Below are 25997 nucleotides of genomic sequence, written 5' to 3'. Positions count from 1 at the left end.
TGACACCGTGACATCTATCAGCATAAGCACTTTAAACGTGGGCACTGTCACCATGAGCACGGTCACCATGAGCACTGTCACCATGGACCTTGTCACATTGGGCGCTGTCACCATGGGCACTGTCACCATGAGCATGCTCACCTTAAGCACTGCCACAATGAGCACTGTTATTTATGGCTCTCCCAACATGAGCACTGTTACCATGAGCACTGTCACCATGGGCATGACACCATGAGCACTGTCACCATGGGCATTGTCACCCTAGGTACTCTCACCATAGGCATTATCAATGTGAGAATTGTGAACATGGACACTGTCACCATGGGCACTATCACATTGAGCACTGTCACCGTGAGTACTGTCACCCTGGGTATTTTCAACATGGGCAGTGTCACTGTGAGCACTACACCATGAGAGTTGTGACTATGGGCACTGTCACCATGGACACTCTCACCATGGGAACAACCACCGTGAACACTGTCATCATGAACACTGTCACCATGTGCACTGTCACCATGAGAACTGTCAGTATGGGCACTGTCACCATTATTCACTGCAACCGTGTGCACTACCACCATGGGCACTGTCACCATGGGCACTATCACGGTGAGCACTGTCACCATGAGTACTGTCATCATGGGCACTCTCACCAAGGGCACGGCCACCATGTGCACAGTTACCATGGTCACTATCACCGTGAGCACTGTCACCATGGGAACTACCAACATGGGCACTGTCATCATGAGCACTTTCACAATGGGAACTGCCACCATGGGCACTATTAATGTAAGCACTCTCACCATGGGCACTATCACCAAGGGCACTGTCAGTTTCAGCACTATCACCATGGGTACTGCAACCATGACCACTGTCACCACAAACACTGTCACCATTCTCAGTATCACCATGTGCACTGTCACCATGGAAACTATCACCATGAGAACTGTCAGCCTGAGCACTGTCACCATGTGTATTGTGACTTTGGGCACTGTCACCATGAGCACTGTCACCTTAGGCACTGGCACAATGTGAACTTTCACCATGAACATTGTCATCATGTGCACAATCACTGTTAGAACTGTCATGGTCGTCACTGTCAAAATGGGAACTGTAACCGTGAGCACTTTCACCGTGAGGGTTGTGACCATGGGCACTGTCACCATGGGCAAGGTTCCCATGGACAATTTCACTGTTAGTACTGTCACCATGGACACTATATGTATGGGCACTGTCACCGTGAGCTCTGTCACCATGGGCACTTTCACCATGAGCACTGACACTCTGACCACTCTCACCATAAGAGAGGCCACCATGGGCACTTTCACGATGGGCACTTCCACCATTGGCACTATCACTGTGATCACTGTCAACAAGAGCACTGTCACGGTGGGCAGTGTCACCATGTGCACTATCCCCGCAAGAACTATCACATTAAGCAATGTCACAATGGGCACTGTCACCATTTGCACTGCCACCATGTGCACTATCACCTTAGGCACTGTCACCATGAGCATTTTATCACTGAGTACTGTCACCATGGGTAATATCACCATGGGCACTGTCACCGTGAGAACTGTCACCATGAGCAATGCCATGATGGGCACTGGAGCCATGGGTCTTGTCACTATGAGCACTGAAACAATGGGCACTATCACCGTGAGAAATCTCACCATGCTAACTCTCCCCAAGGGCACTATCACAGAGAGAAAAGTCACCATCGGAACTGTCACAGTCAGTATTCTCACCTTTGGCATTCTCATTGTGGGCACTGCCTCCGTGGGCACTATTATCATGAACACTGGTACCGTGAGCACTATCATGATAAGAACTTTGACCATGGGCACGGCCACCATGGGCATTCTCACGGTGTGCACTGTCACCAGGGGCATTGTCACCATGGACACTGTCACAATGAGCATGATAACCATGGGCACTCTCACCATGGGCACTATCACCATGAGCAATATCACCATGGGCACTGTCACTATTTTGCACTGCCACCAGAGGCACCATGACTATGTGCACTGTCACCATGTGCAGTGTCACCATTGGTATTCTCACCATGGGCACTGCCACCATGAGCACTGTCACCACGAGCACTGCCACCATGAGCACTGTCACAAGAACTGTCCCTATGAGAACTGCCACCATGGGCACTTTCACCATGATTATTGACACCGTGAGTATTGTCTCCTTGGGCAATGTCATCGTGAGTACTATCACCATGAGCACTATCACCCTGAGAACTGTCACCACGGGCACAGCCTCAATGCGGGCTGTCATCATGAACACTGTCACCATGGGCACTATCACGTTGAGAACAGTCACCGTGGTCACTGTCACCATGGGCACTGTCCCTGTGAGCACTGTCACTAAGAGCATTGTCACCATGAGAACAGTCACCATGGGCACTGTCAACATGGAGACTATCACCTTGAGCACTGTCACCATGAGCAATTTCAACAGGGTCACTTCCACCGTGAGAACTGTGACCATGCATACTCTCACTATTGGCACTGCCTCTTAGGGGTTGTCACGATGAGCACTATCACCATTGTCAGTGTCTCCATGGGCCGTGTCACCCTGTGCACTCTCAATATTGGCACTATTACCATCGGCACTGTCATCATCGGCATGGTCACCGTGAGCACTGTCACAATGGGTGTTGTCACAATGGGCGCTGTCACCATGGGCACAGTCACCATTAGCACTCTCACCATGAGCACTGTGATACTGGGCACTGTCACCATGGACTCTGTCACCTTGGGCACTGTCAGAATGGGAAGTATCACCATGGGCTTTGTCAGCATGGGCACTGTTACCATAGGCATGGCCACCGTGACATCTATCACCATAAGCACTGTAACCAGGGGCACTGTCACCATAAGCATGGTCACCATGAACACTGCCACAATGAGCACTATCACCATGGGCAATGTCTCCATGGGCAGTTTCACCATGAGCACTGTCACTATTGGCACTCTCACCATCGGCACTGTCACCATTGGCACGGTCACCGTTAGCCTTGTCACCATGGGCCTTGTCACACTGGGCGCTGTCACCATGGGCACTGTTAGGGTGGGCTCTGTCACAATAGGAAGTATCACCATGGGCTTTGTCAGCGTGGACACTGTCCCCGTGGACACTGACACCGTGACATCTATCACCATAAACACTGTATACAAGGGTAATGTCACCATGAGCACGGTTACCATGAGCACTGCCACAATGAGCACTGTTATTTATGGCACTGCCAACATGGCACAGTCACCATGAGTGCTCTCTACCATGGGCATGACCCCATGGGCACTGTCACCATGGGCATTGTCACCCTAGGTACTCTCACCATAGGCATTATCACTGTGAGAATTGTGAACATGGGCAATGTCACCAAGGGCACTGTCACCATGGGCACTCTCACCATGAGTACTGTCACCCTGGGCATTTTCTCTTTGGGCACTGTCACTGTGAGCACTACAGCATGAGATTTGTGACTATGGTCACTGTCACCATGGACACTCTCACAATGGGAACTATCACCGTGAACACTGTCACCATGAACACTGTCACTCTGTGCAGTGTCACCATGCACACAGTGACCATAAGGATTATCAATGTAAGCCAAGTCACCATGAGCAATGTCACCATGGGCACTGTCACCATTTTGCACTGCCACCATGTGCAGTGTCAAGATGGGTAATATCATTATAGGCACATGCACTCTGAGAAATGTGACCATGTGGAATGTCTCTATGGGAACTGGCACCATGGGCATTGTCACTGTGAGCACTGTCACAATGGGCACTATCACTGTGCCAAATCTCACCATGCTAACTGTCCCAATGCGTACTGCCACTGTTAGAAGTGTCAGCATGGGCACTGTCACCAAGGGCACTGTCACCAAGGGCACTGTCATTGTGGGCACTGTCACCATGGCCACTGCCAGCTTGGGCTCTGTCACCATGAACACTGTAACAATGTCCATTATCACCGTGTGCACTGTCACCATGGGCACTATCACCATGAGCACTGTCAGCATGTGCACTGTCACTATTTAGCACTGTCACCAGGTGAACTACCACCAGGGGCACTCTCACGATGTGCACTATCACCGTGAGCACGGTTACCTTGGGCACTGTTACAATGCACAGTGTCACCATCGGTACTGTCCCCATGGGAACTGCCACCAAGTGCACTGTCACCAGTAGCACTGTCACCACGAGCACTGCCACCTTGGGAACTGCTATTATGAGCACTGTCACCATGAGAACTGTCGCTATGAGAACTGCCACCATGGGTATTTTCAACATGAGTACCGTCACCATGGGTATTGTCACCATTTGCACTGTCACCATAAGCACTATTACCGTCAGCACTATCACCGTGAGCACTCTCACTGTCGTCACTGTCCCCACGAGCACTGTTGCACTGGGTACTGACACAATTCGGACTGTCACCATGAGCCCTGTCACCATGGGCAATATCACTGTGAGCACTCTCACCTTACTCACTGTCTCATGGGCACTGTTACCATGAGCACTGTCAACATAGACAATAGTGCTGTGGGCAGTGTCACCATGGGCACTGCCACCATGTGCACTCTCACTGTGAGCACTGTCACCATGGGTACTGCAACCATGAGAAATATCACCGTGAGTACTGTCTGCATGGGTTGTCACCATGTGCACTGTCACCATGAGAACTGTCAACATGGGCACTCTCACCATTTTTCACTGCCACCATGTGCAATGTCACCATGGGCACCATCACCGTGAGAATTGTCACCAAGAGTACTGTCATCATGGGCACTGTCACCAAGGGCACTGCCACCACGTGCACTGTTATCATGGTCACCAGCATCGTGAGCAATTTCACAATGGGAACTACCGCCATGGGCATTATCAACGTAAGGACTCTCACCATGGGCACTATCACCATGGGCACTCTCACCATGAGCACTGTCACTAATTGCATTATCACCATAGGCACTGTCACCATGTGAACAGTCACCATGGGCACTGTCATCATGGAGACTATCACCTTGAGCATTGTCACCATGAACACAGTCAATAGGGTCACTTTCACCATGAGAACTGTCACCACGGGGACTCTCACCATTGGCACTGCCTCCGAGGGGATGTCACGATGAGCACTATCACCATGGGCAGTGTCTCCATGGGCAGTTTCACTGTGAGCACTCTCACTATTGGCACTATCACCATCGGCACTGTCAGCATCAGTACGGTCACCGTGAGCAGAGTCACAATGGGCATTGTCACAGTGGGCACTGTCACAAAGGGCACAGTCTACATTAGCATTCTCACTATGGGCACTGTGATCTTGGGCACTGTCAACGTGGGCTCTTTCACTGTGGGCACTGTCACAATGGGAGGTATCACCATGGGCTTTGTCAGCGTGGGCACTGTCACCGTGGGCATGGCCACCGTGACCTCTGTCACCATAAGCACTGTAACAATGGGCACCGTCCCTCTGAGCACAGTCACCATGAGCACTGCCACAGTGAGAACTGTCATTTATGGCACTGTCCACATGAGCAGTTTCACCATGATCACTGTCACCATGGGCAGGACACCCTGTGTATTGTCACCATGAGCACTCTCACCATGGGAATTGTCACCTTAGGTACTGTCACCATGGGCACTGTCTCCATGAGCACTTTTACCATGAGCTCTGTCACCCTGGTATTGTCACCATGAGCACTATACCGTGAGAATTATGACTATGGGCACTGTCAGCATGGGCACATTCACCATCGGCACTATCGCCGTGAACACTGTCACCATGAGCACTGTCACTGTGTCAAGTTTCACCATACACACTATCACCATAAGAACTATCACCATAAGCAGTGTCACCATGAGCAATATCACCATGGGCACTGTCACCATTTTGCACTGCCACCATGTGCAGTGTCACCATGGGCACTTTTACCATGAGTACTCTCACCATGGGTAATAACACCATGGGCACTCTCACCGTGAGCACTGTCACTATGAGAATTTTCACCATAGGCACTGTCACCGTGAGAACTGTCACCTAGGTCACATTCAACATAAGAACTGTCACCAGGGGACCATCAAAATTGGCACTGTCACCGTGGGGTTGTCAGCATGAGCACTATCACCACGGCTAATGTCTCCATGGGCAATTTTACCATGAGCACTGTCAATATTGGTTCTCTCACTATCGGCCCTGTCACCATGGGCACGGTCACCATGAGCACTGTCACCATGGGCCTTGTCACACTGGATGCTGTCACCATGGCCCATGTCACCATCGCCACAGTCACAATGGGAAGTATCACCATGTGCTTTGTCATCCTGGACACTGTCCCCTTGGGCACTGACACTGTGATATCTATCATCATAAACACTGTAAACATGGGCACTGTCACCATGAGCACTGCCACAATGAACACTGTTATTTATGGCACTGCCAACATGAGCCCTGTCACCATGAGCACAGTCACAATGGGCATGAAACCATGGGCACTGTCACCATGGGCATTGTCACCCTAGGTACTCTCAGCATAGGCATTATCACTGTGAGAATTGTGAACATGGTCACTGTCACCATGGGCACTATCACCATGAGCACTCTCACCATGAGTACTGTCACCCTGGGTATTTTCACCATGGGCACTGTCACTTTGAGCACTCCACCATGAGAATTGTGACTGTGGGCACTTCCACAATGGGCACTATCACTGTGATCACTGTCACCATGTGTACTGCAACCATAAGAACTGTCACCGTGAGTACTGTCTGCTTTGGTTGTCACCGTGTGCACTGTTATCATGAGAACTGTCAACATGGGCACTGTCACCGTTTTTCAGTGCCACCATGTTCAATGTCACCATTGGCACTATCGCCGTGAGAACTGTCACCATGAGTACTGTTGTCATGGGCACTGTCACCAAGGGCACAGCCACCATGTGCACTGTTACCATGGTCACTATCACCATGAGCACTGTCACCATGGGAACTACCAACATGGGAAATGTCATCATGAGCACTTTCACAATGGGAACTGCCACCATGGGCACTATCAATGGGCGGACTCTCACCATGGGCACTATCACCATGGGCACTGTCACTGTGAGCACTGTCACCATCGGCACTGTCACCATGAGCACTATTACTGTGAGCACTACCACCGCGAGCACTCTCACCATGGTCACTGTCACCATGGGCACTGTCACCATGAGCACTGGCACAATGCGGACTGTCACAATGAGACCTCTCACCATGGACATTATCACCATGAGGACCCTCACCGTGGTCACTGTTACCATGGGTACTGTCACTGTGAGCACTGTTACCATAAGCAATGGCACCGTGGGCACTGTCTCCATGTGCACTGTCATCATGGGCATTGTCACCGTGGGCAGTGTCACCGTGGGCACCGCCACCATTGGCACTATCACTGTGAGCTTCTTTACAAAACAAGTTTGGGCACGTTCTTTACCTTATTATGTCAGTCATGTAAGGTCACATTCTAACTTGCCTGGAATCATATGTGAAGGTAATCGCCAAGCTGACCTTTTGACACGAATTGTCGCTTTCCCTTGTATTGAGGAGGCACAAGCTTCACATAATTTGCATCATCAAAATTCCGTAGCTCTGTGATATCAATTTCAACTGCCCCGGGAGACAGCCAGATCTATAATTAAAAATTGTCCACATTGTCCAACTTATTCATCCAGTTTGCCCATGGGGGTCAACCCTAGAGGATTATTACCTAATATGTTATGGCAAATGGATGTAACTCATGTGCCAACTTTTGGAAAGCTATCTTATGTACATGGTTCTGTGGATACCTATTCTCATGTAATTCTTGCCTCAGCAAGAACCGGGAAAGCTTTTAAGGATGTTATGCAACACGTATTTTTCTGTTTTGCCTTTCTAGGCATTCCAAAAGCTCTAAAAACTGATAACGCTCCTGCCTACATTTCTAAGGCTTTTAAAAACTTTTGTGAAAACTTTAATATTTCCCATTCTATGGGAATCCCCTATAATCCTCAGGGTCATGCAATAGTGGAAAGAGCCCATCATACTTTAAAAGTTCAAATTACAAATTTACAGCAAGGGGAATTCAAATACACTTCTCCACATCACATCTTCAACACACACTATTTGTATTAAATAATTTGAATACTGATTCACAAGGTAATACTGCCATGATGAGACATTGGAATCCCGATATTAATAAACCTAAACATAGGGTGAAATGGAAGGATCTGCTCACTCGTCGATGGAAAGGACCTGATATTTTCTAACCAGCGGCTGAGGGTATGCTTGTGTATTTCCACAGGACGCTGACTCGCCGTTGTGGGTGCCTGACCGTCTCATCAGTCATGTCGGGCCCTCCGACCCCGCCTTACCACTTCCCAGTCAGGCACAAGGCACCACAGCCGGAGACGTCAGCTAATGAATCACCATCAGCTAAAGAACCACTGCTGCAGCAGATACAAAAGCTCACCATTGGAGAGAGACCAATTCTTTGTCTTCCGCGTCCGCACCAAAGACCTCGCAAGACACAAGCCATCTCTACAAGAACTTCGAATCCATCAAAGTGGGGTCAGATTAAACGCTTGCTGATGACGCCGATAAAGTGGTAACAGAGCAGGGAGCTACCTTAACACCTGGAAATCTTGTTGTTGCTATGCTTGCTATATTGGCCTGCCAGGTAACTAGGGGAAATGCTTTGGATAAATCTTATTGGACATATCTCTCTGATCCACCGATTTTACAAACTGTAGCCTGGGATAATGAGGGTATACCAGTGTCTACTACTATGCCCAGGTTAATGGGAGGAGCCATAAGCTCCTATCCATATAATAAATTTAAAACAAATAATAATTTTACATTTCATGGAAAATCAGGGTTCCATACTATATGTTTTATATTTCCATCAATTAATAACTCTGTAGCCTCTCGTAAGGATGGATGTATACCGGTTTTTCTTAAAGGACAGCTTACTGCTTCTCCTTTGAGTCAATCTAATAAGAGACTTCTTTGGTCTTTGATTTACCTAGCACCTGGAGAAGATCCAACATATAATCAACCTTCCTCTCATCTTTAAAATTTCTTCCTTGTAATCCTCCTTATGGTATCCATACAGGAGTACAATCATCTATATTACAATCTCCGGAAGACCAATTGGATAGTAACTGGGACGCTGTAGATACCAATACCAGATTTCCTACATGGAATTATTGTATATATTCTTCAAGAATTGATATTCCCATAGAGGATACCACAAAAATGTGCATGATTGGAGTAATCCTGATCCATGAAAGGATTATAGATCTTATTTACAACATCATGCACATTATGATTGGAATAATACACTCATTCCTGCTTCTATGCTTGTTTATAGATGGCACACTGGAGGATGTGTGCCTCCTATACTAACTATGGCTCAAGAGAGTATGTATTATGCACAGACCCAGCTTTGGAAAGCTATTGCTGCACCACCACCAGTTATTCTTCATAGACCTAAAAATATGGGCATTTATTCTATGCAGGCTTGTGTGTCTGCACCTCATGTATTCTTGGTAGCCCCAAAATATGTGGATCTAAATATTTATTATAATACTTCTGATTCTACTTTTTGGACACATTGCTATGATTGTATTTCGACAAGTTGTATAAATCCCTCTATGAATGTACAAGTTTTAATGATTCTTAAACGACCTCCATACATTATGTTGCCTTAAAATTATCATCTGCCTTGTATGATGATTATGGCTTACATGTTTTGCATGAAACTGAACTTTTATTACATTCAAAGAGACTTGTTGCAGCTTTAATTCTAGCAATATCTACATTTATAGCTGTAATAGCATCACTTTCTCTTTCAATAAGTTCCTTAGCTCAACATGTACATACAGCTCAACACGTAAATGAGCTTTCAAAAATGTATCTTTAGCTCTGGCTACTCAGGAAGTTATAGACAGAAAGTTAGAAGCAAAGGTGGATGCCTTAGAAGAAGCAATTTTACACATAGGGCATGAATTAACAGCGCTCAAAGTAAGATTAGCTTTGAGGTGTCATAAAAAATATAGATGGATTTGTGTTACTCCTCTAAAAGTGAATGAATCATTATATTCTTGGGAATAAATTCGGACTCATATTATGGGAGTTTGGAACCAAACAGATGCTAGTTTAGACCCTACTAAATTACATCAAGATATTCATGACATAGGAAATACAAACTTAGGTTTATCTCCGGCACAGTCTGCTCAGAAATTTTTTGAAAGTATTAAGTCATTTGTGTCACATAAAACCTTATTCTCAATGCTCATTAATGGAGGAATCATGGCAGTTGTTGTACTAATTCTGATATTTTTACTTCCAGTCCTCATTAGAATAATTATTAAAAGCGTCAAACAACTTTCCGTGGAGCTACATACTGCACTTTTAAAAAATAAAAAAGGGGGAGATGTCGGAAGCCATCCTGGAGGCATTGCACCATGACAAAGTCATGAGCAACGGAAGGCACTACAAGGCAGTGCCGTGTCAGTAAGGTGGACTACAGCTCCGTTGTTATGTTTTATGATAATAACTTTACATACAGGGGCAATTTTGGGGGGATGTTGCTCCAGGTGAAAAAAAATTCCTCTAGGACTCCCCCTCCTGAAACTATCATAGGATGGGAAGTACCCACTAAAGCCCTGTGTAAATGGTAAAGAATTAAGAGCCTGGAGCTAAGGGGATGTTTTTGTTAAAAACACCCTCTAGTATGGAGTTACGGCCATGGGCTGGAGTTCCTGATGATGACATAGGAAATTTATGGTTCTATTATAAAGGAAAATTAATTATAGAAAAACAAATGACTAGAGCAGAATTCGTTGCCCGGATAGGGAGAAAACGCTGTCTCAGTTGAAGGAAACAACGAGAAAGAGCATGCAGGTACATTGTAAATATTTTCCTGGAACCATTGTAAAAGGATGCACATGCAAGAAGAAAAATAGGAACAAGTAGCTCCAAATTTTACAATTGAAATAATCATAGAACTGCTTGGCTTGGTTACTATGAAACAACCTGTGATTAATGGGAACTTGGGGAAATATTTTAATAGGACATCTAGAAACTAGGGGATGTTTGTTTTAAAAAATCTTTATAGAATATTTTCAGGTTTGATTGTGCTAAGATTGTTTGGCCACGTACCTGGTAATGTAATCAACTACGATATATAAACCTGTGATTGTAAACAATAGAGGAAGAATGGAGAATAAAGACATGAGAAAGAGAAACATGCAATGCTGATACTTTAAGAAGTGTAATAGAATTATTTCCTTTGCTGACGCTATCCATCCCTCGGGTATCCCGAGACTCACTAGAGCTGGACTCTGGCAATATATGGCCTTTATTATGTTGTGGAATCTTCCTTCGATGTCTACTGTGTGGAGGGTTTTTATCATAACCTGGTGTTGAATTTTTTCAAAAGCTTTCTCTGCTTCTATTGAGATGATCACATGTGTTTTCTCTTTCAACTTTTTAATATGGTGTATCACATTGATTGATTTGCATATATTGAAGAATCCTTTTATTCCTGCAATAAACCCCACTTGATCATGGTGTATTTTCCTTTTAATGTGCTGTTGGCTTCTGTTTGCTACTATTTTGTTGAGGATTTTTGCATCTATATTCATCAGTGATATTGTCCTGCAGTTTTCTTTTTTTGTGATATCTTTGTCTGGTTGTGGTATCAGTGATAGTGTCTCCATAGAATTAGTTTTGGACTTTTCCTCCCTCTGCCATATTTTGGAAGAGTTTGAGAAAGACAGATGTTAAACTCTTTAAGCCAGAAAGGACTGGCAGGACATCTTAAGTGATGAAGGAGAAAAGCCTGCAACTAAGATTAATTTTTTTTGAAATATGTGAGATCACACCATGTTTGTTTTTATATGCCTGACTTACTTCTTAAGTACTTCTCACTTCATCGTACTTCTGCTCAACATCTCTTACTATTAGAGATGTTGACTTAACATAGTGCCCTCAAGGTGCACCCATTTTGTTACAAAAGGCAGCATTTTCCTTCTACTATGCCTGAATATATTTTTATTGTGACACATTTTTTTCCTGCCACACAAAATACTTTTCTGTGCCACATTTTCTTTTTCCATCTATTCCGCCTAAGTGTGTTGTTTTCCTGTTATGGCATTTGAGAATGATGGTGCAGTGTACATGGGATGCAGGTATCTTTATGACTCGGTGATTTTCCTTCCTCTATAAAAATATCCAAAGATTTTTTCTGGATGATTTAGTAGTTCTACATTTTTAGCTTTTTGAGGAATCTTCAAACTGGTTTCTAGAGCGGCTATACCAGTCAGCATTCCTAACAAGAATGTAGGAGGGTTCCCTTTTGTCATGCCTGCTATCTTCTCTTTTTTTTTATAATAGACAATCTAATAGATATGAGGTGATATTCCACTACAGAGGTTTTGCACTTTCCTAATATATGTTTGTTATTAGCTGCTTATCTCGTATGTGTTTCTAATATTTTCTGCAATTCTGTAGATTGCCTGTTAATTCTATTGATTGTTTCCTTTATTATATAGGAATGTTTCAGTTCAATTTCACTTCACTTAACTTTTGATTTTGTTGCCTGCTCTACTGCTGTCATAGCCAAGGAATTATTGCCAAGGCCAATCTTGAGAAGTTTGTTCCTTATCTTTTCTCAATGGATTTGAAACATTTTGGTCTTATCTTTAAAGCAATTTCCCCAACATTTCTGAGATACAATTGACATATAACGTTGGCAGTTTTAAGGTACACAGCATGATGGTTAGATTTACATCTATGCTGTGAAATAATGTGATAATAATGTTAGTTAATACTTCTATCACCTCACATGGTTACCAAATTTGTGTGTGTGCTGTAAGAACATTTAAGATCTACTTTCCGAGTAACTTTTAAACATGCAATAACGTATTGGTAACTAACTCACTATCCTGTAATTTAGATCCCAAGAAGTTACACATTTTATAACATGAAATTTATGCTCTCTGACTATCATCTCCCTATTTCTCCGAACCTCACACCTATTAAATACATATACACTCTTTTTTTGAAGACCTCAGCCATTTAGATTTCATAAATAAGTGGGATCACACAGTTTGTCTTTATGTCTCTGATTGTTTCACTAAGAATAATGCCTGCAAGTTGATTATATGTGGTCACAAATTGCAGGAATTTCATTATATGACTGTATAATATCCACTGTCGTAATATATACATTTCTTAATCCATTTAATCATTGATAAACGGTTAGTGACTATGCCTGGCATATTTTAGATAAATATTTACACAGTGAACATGGGAGTGCAAATATCTCTGTAAGTTAACTGATTTCATTTCTTTCAATTATGTATATTCAGAAATGGAATTGCTAGGTTATATGGTGGTATTATTTTTAGAATTTTGAGGAACATCCATATTATTTTCCATAGTGGTTGTACTAAGTTACATTACCACCAAAAGTCTGTAAGTGTTCCCTGTTTTCTACATGCTTGACTACACTTTTATGTCTTTTCTTTTTCATAATAACCACTATGAAATGCGTGAGTTGCTATCTCATTGTGGTTTTATTTTGCATTTCTCTTACTATTAAAGAGGTTGAGCAAATGTTCATGTGTCAGTTGGTCATTTGTACATCTCCTATGGGGGGAATATATCTGCTAAGATCTTCAGCCCACCTTTTAATTAGATTATTCAACTTTTCTAAAAAAAACTAAGTCTTTTTTATGTTTCAACATTAGTCCTGTAGCTGGCATGTTGTTGGCAAATATTTTCTCCCATTCCATAGGAGAATTCCTATGCCTCCTGTTCCTTTGCCTCTTCACTCTGTTCAAGTTTCTTTTTGTGCAGAGGCTTTTAAATTTGATGTTTTCACACATGTTGAATTTTCTTTTTGTTCCTTCTTCTTTTGGTATCATATCCAAAAGAATCATTGCTGACACAAATGCCTTGGAGATTTTTTTCTGTTTAATTCTAAGGATTTTGTGATTTCTGTTCACGTTGTGTTAATTTTTGAGTCATCTAAGATGGGTGTTCAATTTTATTCTTTTCCATGTGGATATTCAGCTTTTCCAACACTACTTAGTGTAAAGTCTATTTTTACTCCATTGTTTATTCTTGTCTTCTTTGTCATGTGTTAGTTGACTGGACATGGCTGAGTTTATTTCTGGGCTCTCAGTCCTATTCTATTGGTATTTTGTCTGTTTTTATTCTAATTTCACATTATTTTGGTTACCGTAACTTTGTATAATAGTTTGAAACCAGGAAGTGAGTTGCACCCAGCTTTGTTTATCTTGCTGAAAATTGCCTTGTCTATTTTCAGTGTCCTTTGTTGTTTCGTACAATTTTTAGGATTATTATTCTATTTCTGGGAAAATTGTCATTGAAATGTTGATTGGGATTCCATTGAAACTGTAGATAGCTTGAAGTAGCGTGAACATTTTAACAGTATTCATTCTTTCAATTTAGAAATATGGGATACTTTTCTATTTACATATATCTTCTTCAGTTTTTGTAAATGTTATATTTTTAGGTGTACAGATGGTTTTGTCTCCTTGCTTAAATGTATTCCTAACATTTTATTGTTTTAGGTGCTGCGGTAAATGGAAGTGTTTTTTTTTTTTTTTCTCTCAGGTATTTTCTTGTTAGTGTATAGAAATGCAACTAATTTTGTATTCTTATTTCAAATCCAACAAAATTACTGATTTCATGTATTAGTTCTAACAGTTTCATGGGGTTTTGGTGGAGTCTTTAGGATTTCCTGCATACAGAATATGTCATCTTCAAACCAAGACATTTTAAATTCTTCCTTTCCACTTTGGATCCCTTTCATTCCTTTTCCGTGCCTAATGGTTCTGGCTAGGGATTCTACTATTATGTTGAAGAGAAGTGGTGATAGTGAGCATTTTTTATTTGTTCCTGTCTTAGAGGAAAAGTTTTCCGCTTTTCATCTTGAATATGATGTTAGCTGTGGGCTTGATAATATATGATCTTTATTACATTTAAAATGTTTCTTCTCTCCCCAGGTAGTTGAAAGCTTTAATCAAGAAAATTTAGAAAATTCTTTCAAACATTTCTTCTGCATGCTATTCGTGTCGTAAATTAAAATTTTTGATTTAAAAATGTTAACTGCCCTTGCATCACCAGGAATTATTTCACCTTAGCATGTTGAACATTTTAGTGTGTTTTTGAATTTGGTTTGCTAGAATTTTGTTGAGAATTTTTGCATCTATATGTACAAGGATATTAGCTTGTAAGTTCTGTGCTTTTTGTTTTGTTTTGTTTTGTTTTGTGTTCCCTTCTATTTCCTTATGTGGCTTTGTTAATCAAGAAAATCCTGGTTTTATAAAATGAGTTTGGAAATGTTTCCTCTTTTGTAGTTATTTGGGAGAGTTTGGGAAGGACTGGCAATAAATCTTCATTAAATGTTCAGTAGAATTCACCAGTGAAACTAACTGATCCTGGGCTTCTCTTTGTTGGGAGAGTTTTGAATAGTGCTTCAATTTCCTAAGTCAGTATTTGTATGATCAAGATATTTTTTGTTTGTTTGTTTTTTGCTTCTTCATGATTGTCTTGCTATGTTTTATATAGGAGTTTTTGGAGATTTATCCATTTTTGTAACCCAGTTTTTTAGCATTCTTTATAACTATTTGTATGCTATGGTGTCAGCTGCAATTTCTCCTCTTTCAGTTAAAGTTTTATTTATTAAGCTCTTTTTTTCTCTTCGTTAGTCTTGCTAAATCTTGTCAATTTTATGATCCTTTCCAAATTCCAACACTTGGATTCAGTTTTTCCTAATTATCTGATATTTGTTTTATTCATTTCCATTTGAATCTTTCTTATTTTTTTCGTTTTATTCCTGGTGCTTAATTTGTTCATTTTTCCTAGTCCTTCATGCATATGCACAAGTGGTTTATTTTAGACTATTCTTTTCTCTTTTAGAAGAATCTATGATTGCTAAAATTAATTCATCCATTGACTGATTTTTCTATATTCCAAACGTTTTGGTATGTTGTCATTTTCGTTTATCTGAAGGTAGTTTCAGATTTCCCTTTTGACTTCTTCCTTGACCCATATATATTTCCAGTGTGTGTTGTATAAGTTTACATATAAGGGATTTTTCTTTTTCTCTTGTTATTGATTTCTAGCTTCATAACATTATGATCAAAAAAGATGCTTAATGTGACTCTGATCTTCTTAAATTTGTTAACGCTTGCTTTATGTTTCAAGACAGTGTCCATTCTGGGAAATGCTCCTTCAGCACTTAAGCAGAATATGAATTTTGGTACTGTTGAATGGAAGTTTTCTATAAGTTTATTAGGTACATTCTGTTTCTTTATTAATTTTCTAAGGTAGAAAGTGGGATAATACAGTCACTTACTATTATTTGTTTTATTGTTGATTTATCCTCTCAGATCTTTTTTTTTTTTTTTGTGAGCGGGTGTGGGTATACGGGTCTCTCACTGTTGTGGCATCTCCCGCTGCAGAGCACAGGCTCCGGACGTGCAGGCTCAGCGGCCATGGCTCACGGGCCCAGCCGCTCCACGGCATGTGGGTTCTTCCCAGACCGGGGCATGAAGGCATGCCCCCTGCACGGCAGGTGGACTCTCAAGCACTGCGCCACCAGGGAAGCCCTCTATCAGATCTCTTAATGGTTGATTTAAATATATGTTTAATCCCGCAACGTTCAGTACATATATATTTACAATTATTATTTTATCTTGATAAATTGATCCATTATCATTGTATACTGACCTTATTTATCACTTGTGACCTACTTTGACTGAAAGTCTGTATTACCTGAGATTGGGAGATCAAGTCCTGCACTTGTTTGGAAACTGTTTGGACTATCAATTTCTATTCCCTCACCTTCAGCTTATGTGTGTCCTTAATGATAAAATGGTTCTTTTAGACAGCATATTGTTTTTTTATCATTTATATGGCAATATAATTGTTTTACACTGTTGTGTTAGTTTCTGCTGTATAGTAAAGTGAATCAGCTATAGGTATATTCCCATATCCACTCCCTCTTGCATCTCCCTCCCACCCTCCCTATCCCACCAAGCTAGGTGGTCACAAAGCACTGAACGTATCTCCCTGTGCTATGCAGCTGCTTTCCACTAGCTATCTATTTTACATTTCGTAGTGTATATATGTACAGACGACTCTCTAACTTCATGCCAGCTTACCCTTTCCACTCACTATATTCTCAAGTCAATTCTCTATATCAACATCTTTATTGCTGTCCTACACCTACATTCATCAGAATGTTTTTTTAATTCCCTATATATATATATATATATATATATTAGCAAAAAGTTTGTCTTTTGTTTCTTTCTGACTCATTTCACACAGTATGACAGACTCTAAGTCTATCCACCTAACTGCAAATAGCTCAATTTTTATTTCTATTTATGGCTCAGTGATATTCCATTGAATATATATGACACACCCTCTTTATCCATTCTTCTGTCAATTGATACTTAGGTGTTTACCTGTCCTGGCTATTGTAATTACACCTGTAATGAACTTTGTGGTCCATGACCCTTTTGGAATTATGCTTTTCTCAGGGTATATACAAAGAAGCGGGATTGCGGGGTCATATATTAGTTCAAGTTTTAGGTTCTTAATGACCTCCATATTGTTCACCATAGTGGCTGTAACAATTTACATTCCCACTAACAGTGCAAGAGGGTACTGTTTTCCATACACCACTCCAGAATTTAGAGTTTGTAGAATTTTGAAGTTGATGGCTATTCTGACTAGTGTGAGGTGACACCTCATTGTAGTTTGATTTATATTTCTTTAATGATTCATGATATTGAGCAACCTTCTATGTGTTTTATTGCAATCTGTGTATCATCTTTGGAGAAATGTCTATTTAGGTCTTCTGCCCACTTTTGGATTGTTGTTTGTATTTTTTGGTTTAGAGCTGCATGAGCTGCTGGTAAATTTTGAAGATTAATCGTTTGTCAGTTGCTTCATTTGCAAATATTTTCTGATTCTGAGGGTTGTCATTTGGTCTTGTTTGTGGTTCCCTTTGTTGTGAAAAATGTTTTAAGTTTCATTAGTTCCCATTTGTTTAATTTTGTTTTTATTTCCATTTCTTTAGGAAGTGGGTCACAAAGAATCTTGCCGTGATTTATGTCATAGAGTGTTCTGCCTATGTGTTCCTCTAAGTGTATGATAGTGTGGAAACTTACTTTTAGGACTCTAATCCATTTGTGTTTATTTTTGTGTATGGTGTTAGGGAGTGTTCTGATTTCATTCTTGTACATGTAGCTTTTCAGTTTTCCCAGCACTACTTGTTGAATAGGATGTCTTATCTCCATTGTATATTCTTGCAACCTTTATCAAAAAGTAGGTGACCATATGTGCATGGGTTTACCTCTGGGCTTTCTATCCTGTTCCGTTGATCTATATTTCGGTTTTTGTGCCAGTATCGTACTATCTTGATTATTGTAGATTTGTAGTATAGTCTGAAGTCCTGGAGCCTGATTCATCCAGCTGCGTTTTTCTTTCTCAAGAGTTCTTTTGGTATTTAGTGTCTTTTTTTGTTTCCATACACACTGTGTAATTTTTTCTCCTAGTTCCCTGGAATATGCCATTGGTAATTTGATAATGATTGCATTGACTCTGTAGATTGCGTTAGGTCATATAGTCATTTTCACTATGTTGATTCCTACAACCCAAGAACATAATATATCTCTCCATCTCTTTGTATCCTCTTTCATTTCTTTCATCAGCGTCTTATAGGTTTCTGCATACAGGTCTTCTGTCTACCTTGGTATATTCGTTCCTATTCTATTTGTTGCAATGGTAAATGAGAGTGTTTCCTTAATTTCTCTTTCAGATTTTTCATCATTAGCCTATAGGAATCCCAGAGATTTCTGTGCATTAAAGTTGTATCCTGCTACTTTCCCAAAATCATTGATTAGCGCTAGGCATTTTCTGGTAACATCTTTAGGATTCTCTCTGTGTAGTATCAGGTCATCTGCAAAGAGTGACAACTTTAGAGTACCTCCCAGAACTTCTGCTGGCAGTGTCCTTGTCCCTATGGTGAGCCACAACAGCCCCCCGCCTCTGCAGGAGACCCTCCAACATTAGCAGGGAAGTGTGGCCACGGCTGCCTTACCGGAGAGCAGGTCTTCCCTTGCCTTGCGAGCCCTGGGGTGGGGCTCACTTTACGCCTGGTGTGGGGTTGGTGTGATCAGCTTCGCAGTCTGGAAGGCTTCAGGATTTCACAGTATAAAAGACTTTCGAAGTAAAATGCAATCAATATTTCCAGCAATTCCCAAGAACTCTGAATCGGCTGTTGAATGGGAGGAAGCATTGAAATCCAAATGAGATGAGCATGGTGGGTGAAGTCCAGAACGATTGATACGGGAAAAGCTGACTTTGGAGATGTCACAACAGCAAAGGGACTCGATGGATTTCTCCTCAGGAACACATGCAGATTGTTGAGTGAACCTGTGGGATGGATGGCATTCAGTGTCCTCATAGGAGGCCAACAGTCATTTCTGTGTGCTGTACTTTATTACAACTGATTTGGTTATGTTCATGTGGGGGGGTGTTGGAGGGAGGGCAACGTTTTCCCAAAGTTAGGAAGACTATTTAAAAATATATGGGTACCTTCTCGATGTGAAGGAAATCCCAGGGGAAATACTTTTATGCCTGTAACAGTTGGAACCAAGTTTTTTACCTGAAAAAAAAATTATAACGTATGATTAAAAATCTTTATAAACAGACTCCTAACAGCAGTAGTACCTCTAAGTCTAATTAAATAAGTTTCAGCAGCCTTTCTTGTCCGTATGTGGCTGTCAGAACTCGGAGGACTTGCTCCTGTTAGGCAGACTCCAAAGTGACGGGTTAATGGGTGAATCCTGTCCATCAGGCACTGGGTGTGGCTCTCTTGTCCTGAACACAGTCTTTGATTTGTATATGCCAGTCATTTACCTGACAGCCTCACCTTAGGCCTGTAAATTCTTAGACAAGAAGCCAGTAACAGATTATGATAACTTGAAAGGATAATCATGTGAAAATGATGATATTATGGGTATAAAATGTACTTTTTTTACAAGTTGGTTTGGGGTCCCTAAACACTGACTGACAGTTTATAGCTTTATTTCAGTTGTCAATATAAAAATAGTCCAATTATCACCTATCTTATCAAATATTTTTAACCAAAAAGATACCTGAGAACTCAGTCTCAGGTAAATTAAATTTTAAGAAAAGTACTTTAACATGTCAGTATGACCAGAAAATTAACCTCTGGTTGAATATCATTGTGTATTTTCTTTATAATTGCTTAGGCTTTAATTAACAATCAGTTTTAAAAAGTACATTGAAATTTATCTGTTAAAATGAAACCTTTTAGTTTTAAGAAAAAAATTTAAATGAGATGTCAAGTGCCTAATGTAACATTTTTCTCTGGACTGTTACCCTATTAAAGCTGCTGTATTGTTAATTAAAAAGAAAAAGAGTGACAACTTTAATTCTTCTTTTCCAATTTGGATTCCTTTTATTTCCTTGTCTTCTCGGATTGCTGTGGCTGAGACATCCAAAACTATGTTGAATAAGAGTTGAGAGGGTGGGCAACCTTGCCTTGTTCCTGATCTTAGTGAAAATACTTTCAGTTGTTCACCATTGAGGACGATGTTTGCTGTGGGTTTGTCATATAAGTCCTTTATTATGTTCAGGAATCTTCCCTCTATGCCTACTATGCGGAGGGTTTTTATCATAAACTGGTGTTGATTTTTTTCGAAAGCTTTCTCTGCATCTATTGAGATGATCATATGTGTTTTCTACTTCAATTTGTTAATATGGTGTATGACATTGGTTGCTTTGCATATATTGGAGAATCCTTGTATTCCTGGAATAAATCCCACTTGATCATGGTGTATTTTCCTTTTAATGTGCTGTTGGATTCTGTTTGCTACTATTTTGTTGAGAATTTTTGTATCTATATTCATCAGTAATATTGGCCTGCAGTTTTATTTATTCATTTATTTTTTTGATATTTTGTCTGCTTTTGGTATTAGTGATGGTGTCTCCATAGAATTCGTTTTGGATTTTTCCTCCCTCTGCTACATTTTGGAAGAGTTTTAGAAGGACAGGTGTTAAACACTCCAAGCCAGGAAGGACTGGCAGGACATCTTAAGTGATGAAGGAGAAAAACCTGCAAAGAAGATATTTTTTTTAAATATGTGAGATCACACCATGTTTGTTTTCATATGTCTGACTTACTTCTTAAGTGCTTCTTTCTTCGTCGTACTTCTTCTCAAAATCTCTTACTATTAGAGATGTTGATTTAACATAGTGCTCTCAAGGTGCAGCCATTTTGTTACAAAAGGCAGCATTTTCCTTCTACTATGCCTGAATATATTTTTATTGTGACACATTTTTTTCCTGCCACACAAAATACTTTTCTGTGCCACATTTTCTTTACCCATCTATTTAGCCTAAGTTTGTTGTTTCCTGTTATGGCATTTGAGAATGATGGTGCAGTGTACATGGGATGCAGGTGTCTTTATGATTTTGTGTGTTTCTTTCCTTATAAAAATACCCAAAGAGTTTTTTTCTGGATGATTTAGTAGTTCTAATTTTTAGCTTTTTGAGGAATTTTCAAACTGGTTTCTAGAGTGGCTATACCATTCAGCATTCCTAACAAGAATGTAGGAGGGTTCCCTTTTGTCATGCCTGCTATCTTCTGTTCTTTGATATTAGACAATCTAATAGATATGAGGTGATAATCCACTACAGAGGTTTAGAATTTTCCTAATATATGTTCGTCGTTAACCACTTATCAGGTACTTGTTTCTAATATTGTATGCTATTCTGTAGATTGCCTCTTAATTCTATTGATTGTTTCCTTTATTATATAGGAATGTTTCAGTTCAATTTCAATTCACTTAACTTTGGTTTTGTTGCCTGCTCTACTGCTGTCATAGCCAAGGAATTATTGCCAAGGCCAATCTCGAGAAGTTTGTTCCTTATCTTTTCTCAATGGATTTGAAACTTTTTGGTCTTATCTTTAAAGCAATTTCCCCAACACTTTTGAGATATAATTGACATATAACGTTGGTAGTTTTATGGTACACAGCATGATGATGAGATTTACATCTATGCTGTGAAATAATATGATAATAATGTTAGTTAATACTTCTATCACCTCACATAGTTACCAATTGTGTGTGTGTGCTGTAAGAAAACTGAAGATATACATTCCCAGTAACTTTTAAACATGCAATAAAGTATTGGTAACTAAGTCACTATCCTTTAATTTAGATCCCAAGAATTTACACATTTTATAACAGGAAATTTGTGCTCTTTGACAATCATCTCCCTGTTTCTCCCCACCTCACACCTATTAAATATGTATAAACTCTCTTTGTGATGAACACACCATTTAGATTTCATAAATAAGTGGGACCACACAGTTTGTCTTAATGTCTGATTGTTTCACTAAGCATAATGCCTGCAAGTTGATTTCATGTGGTCACAAATTGCGGGAATTTCTTTATATGACTGTATAATACCCATTATGGTAACATATACATTTCTTAAGCCTTTTTATCATTGATAAACAGTTAGTGAGAATGCCTTGCACATTTTAGATAAATATTTATACAGTGAACATGGGAGTGCAAATATCTCTGTAAGTTAACTGATTTCATTTCCTTCAAATATGTGTATTCAGAAATGGAATTGCTAGGTTATATGGTGGTATTATTTTTAGTATTTTGAGGAACATCCGTATCATTTTCCATAGTGGTTGTACTAAGTTACATTCCCACCAAAAGTCTGTAAGTGTTCCCTGTGTTTTACATGTTTGACTACACTTTTCTCTCTTTTCCTTTTCATAAAAACCACCAGGAAATGTGTGAGTTGATATCTCATTGTGGTTTTATTTTGCATTTCTCTTACTATTACAGATATTGAGCCAATATTCATGTGTTGCTTGGTCATTTGTATGTCTCCTGTGGGGGGAATATATCTGCTAACATCTTCAGTCCACGTTTTAATTAGATTTTTCGCTTTTTTTTAACTGAGAGTGTTCATGTTTCTACATTCTCCTGTAGCTTGCATGCTGTTGGCAAATATTTTCTCCCATTTCACAGGACAATTCCTATGTCTCCTGTTCAGTGCCTCTTCACTCTGTTCAAGTTTCTTTTAGTGCAGAGGCTTTTAAATTTAATGTTGTCACACATGTTGAATTTTCTTTTAGTTCCTTCTACTTTTGGTATCATACCCAAAAGAATCATTGCTGAGACAAATGTCTTGGAGATTTTTTTTCTGTTTAATTCTAGGGATTTTGTGATTTCTGCTCATGTTGTGTTAATTTTTGAATTGTCTAAGATGCATGTTCAATTTTATTGTTTTCCATGTGGATATCCAGTTTTTCCAACACCACTCACTGTAAAGCCTATTTTTACTCCATTATTTATTCTTGTCATCCTTGTCAAATGTTAGTTGACTGGACATGGCTGAGTTTATTTCTGTGCTCTCAGTCCTATTCTATTTGTCTATTGTCTGTTTTTATGCTAGTCTCACACTATTTTGATTTCTGTAACTTTGTATTATGGTTTGAAACCACGAAGTGAGTTTCATCCAGCTTTGTTTATCTTGCTGAAAATTGCTTTGTCTATTTTCAGGGTCCTTTCTTGTTTTGTACAATTTTTAGGGCCGTTATTCTATTCTAGGAAAATTGCCATTGAAAAGTTGATTTGGATTCCATTGAAACTATAGACAGCTTGAGGTAGCATGAACATTTTAACAGTATACATTCTTTCAATTCAGAAACATGAGATAAGTTTCTATTCACTTGTTTCTTCTTCAGTTTTTGTGAATATCATATTTTTAGGTGTACACATGTTTTTGTCTTCTTGCTTAAATGTATTCCTAAGATTTTATTGTTTTTGGTGCTGCTGTAAATGGAAGTGTTTTCTTTATTTTTCTGTCAGCTATTTTCTAGTTAGTGTATAGAAATGCAGCTAATTTTGTATTTTTATTTCATATCCAACAACATTACTGAATTCATTTATTAGTTCTAACAGTTTCACGGGGTTTTTGGTGGAGTCTTTAGGATTTCCTGCATACGTAATATGTCATCTTCAAACAGAGACATTTCTAATTCTTCCATTCCACTTTTGATCCCTTTTATTTCTTTTGCTTGCCTAAAGGTTCTGACTATTGTTTCTAGTATTATGTTGAATAGGGGTGGTGAGAGTGGGCATTTTTTATTTGTTCCTGTCTTAGAGGAAAGATTTTCAGCTTTACACCATGAATATGATGTTAGCTGGGACCTTGATAATATATGACCTTTATTACATTTAAAATGTTTCTTCTCTCCCCAGGTAGTTGAAAGCTTTAATCAAGAAAATTTAGAAAATTCTTTCAAACATATCTTCTGCATGCTATTCGTGTCATAAATTAAATTTATTGATTTAAAAACATTAACTGCCCTTGCATCCCCAGGAATTATCCCACCTTATCACGTTGAACATTTTATTGTGCTATTGAATTAGGTTTGCTAGAATTTTGTTGAGAATTTTTGCATCTATATGTAAAAGGATATTAGCCTGTATGTTCTGTGGTTTTCACTTGTTTGTTTGTATGTTTGTTTTGTTTTCTTTTGTTTTGTGTTTCCCTTGTTATTTCCTTATCTGGCTTTGTTATTCAGGAAAATGTTGGTTATGTAAAATGAGTTTGGAAATGTTTCCTCTTTTGTAGTGATTTGGGAGAGTTTGGGAAGGACGGGCAATAAATCTTCATTAAATGTTCAGTAGAATTCACCAGTGAAACTAACTGATCCTGTGCTTCTCTTTGTTGGGAGAGTTTTGAATACTGCTTCAATTTCCTAAGTCATTATTTGTATGATCAAGATATTTTTTGTTTGTTTGTTTGTTTTTGCTTCTTCATGATTGTCTTGCTTCATTTTATATAGGAGTTGTTGGAGATTTATCCATTTGTGTGACCCGGTTTTTTATCATCCTTTATAATGATTTGTGTGCTATGATGTCAGTTGCAATTTCTCCTCTTTCAGTTAAAGTTTTATTTATTAAGCTCTTTTTTGCTCTTTGTTAGTCTAGCTAAAGCTTGTCAATTTTATTATCCTTTCCAAATGCCATCACTTGGATTCATTTTCTCCTAATTATCTGATATTCATTTTATTCATTTCCATTTGAATCTTTCAAACTTTTTCCTTTTATTCCTCGTGCTTAATTTGTTCATTTTTCCTAATCCTTCAGGCATAAGTTTAAGTTGTTTATTTAAGTCATTCCTTTCTCTTAATATAAGAATTTATGATTGCTAAAAATAATTCCTTCTTTAGACTGATTTTTCTACATTCCCAAAGTTTGGGTATATTGTAATTTTTGTTTATCTGAAGGTAGTTTCAAGTTTCCCTTTTGAGTTCTTTCCTGACCCATAGGTTTTTCCAGTGTGTGCTGTATAATTCTACATATTAGTTTTTTTTCACTTTTTCTATTGTTATTGATTTCTATCTTCATAACATTATGATCAAAAATGTTGCTTAATGTGCTTTTGATCTTCTTAAATTTGTTAACGCTTGCTTTATATTCCACGACAGCATCTATCCTAGGGAATGCTCTATCTGAACTTAAGAATAATGTGGAATCTGATTCTGTTGGATGGAACTTCTATATAATTTTATTGGGTACATTCAGTGTCTTTATCAATATCCTAAGGTATAAAGTGAGAGAATATAGTCCCTTACCATTATTAGTTTTACTGTTGATTTCTCCTATCAGATCTGTTGATGGGTAATTTATATATTTGTTTAATCCTGCAACGTTCAGTACATATATATTTACAATTATTATAATCTCTTGATAAATGCATCTATTATCATTGTATACTGACCTTCTTTATCAATTGTGAACTATTTTGACTGAAAGTCTGTATTACCTGAGATTGGGGGAGCCAGTC

At 39.6% G+C, this 25997-nt stretch overlaps 1 pseudogene across 1 annotated transcript in view; it reads left to right on the top strand.

Moving 5' to 3' along the window:
- Window positions 1-2149: 2149 nt before the first annotated feature.
- The window catches only part of LOC308609654 (ubiquitin-like modifier-activating enzyme 1), a 50542-nt pseudogene continuing 26694 nt past the window's right edge, over window positions 2150-25997 (top strand). The window contains exons 1-2 of the transcript in view: window positions 2150-2213; window positions 3098-3187. The product of the transcript in view is annotated as a ubiquitin-like modifier-activating enzyme 1 (transcript). The remainder of the gene's footprint in view (window positions 2214-3097; window positions 3188-25997) is intronic.

Source organism: Mesoplodon bidens, assembly GCF_964165515.1.
Source record: "Mesoplodon bidens genome assembly, chromosome: Y".
Lineage (NCBI taxonomy): Eukaryota > Metazoa > Chordata > Mammalia > Artiodactyla > Ziphiidae > Mesoplodon > Mesoplodon bidens.
Note: the sequence above shows the minus strand (reverse complement) of the source record. Positions and strands in the feature narration are given on the sequence as shown.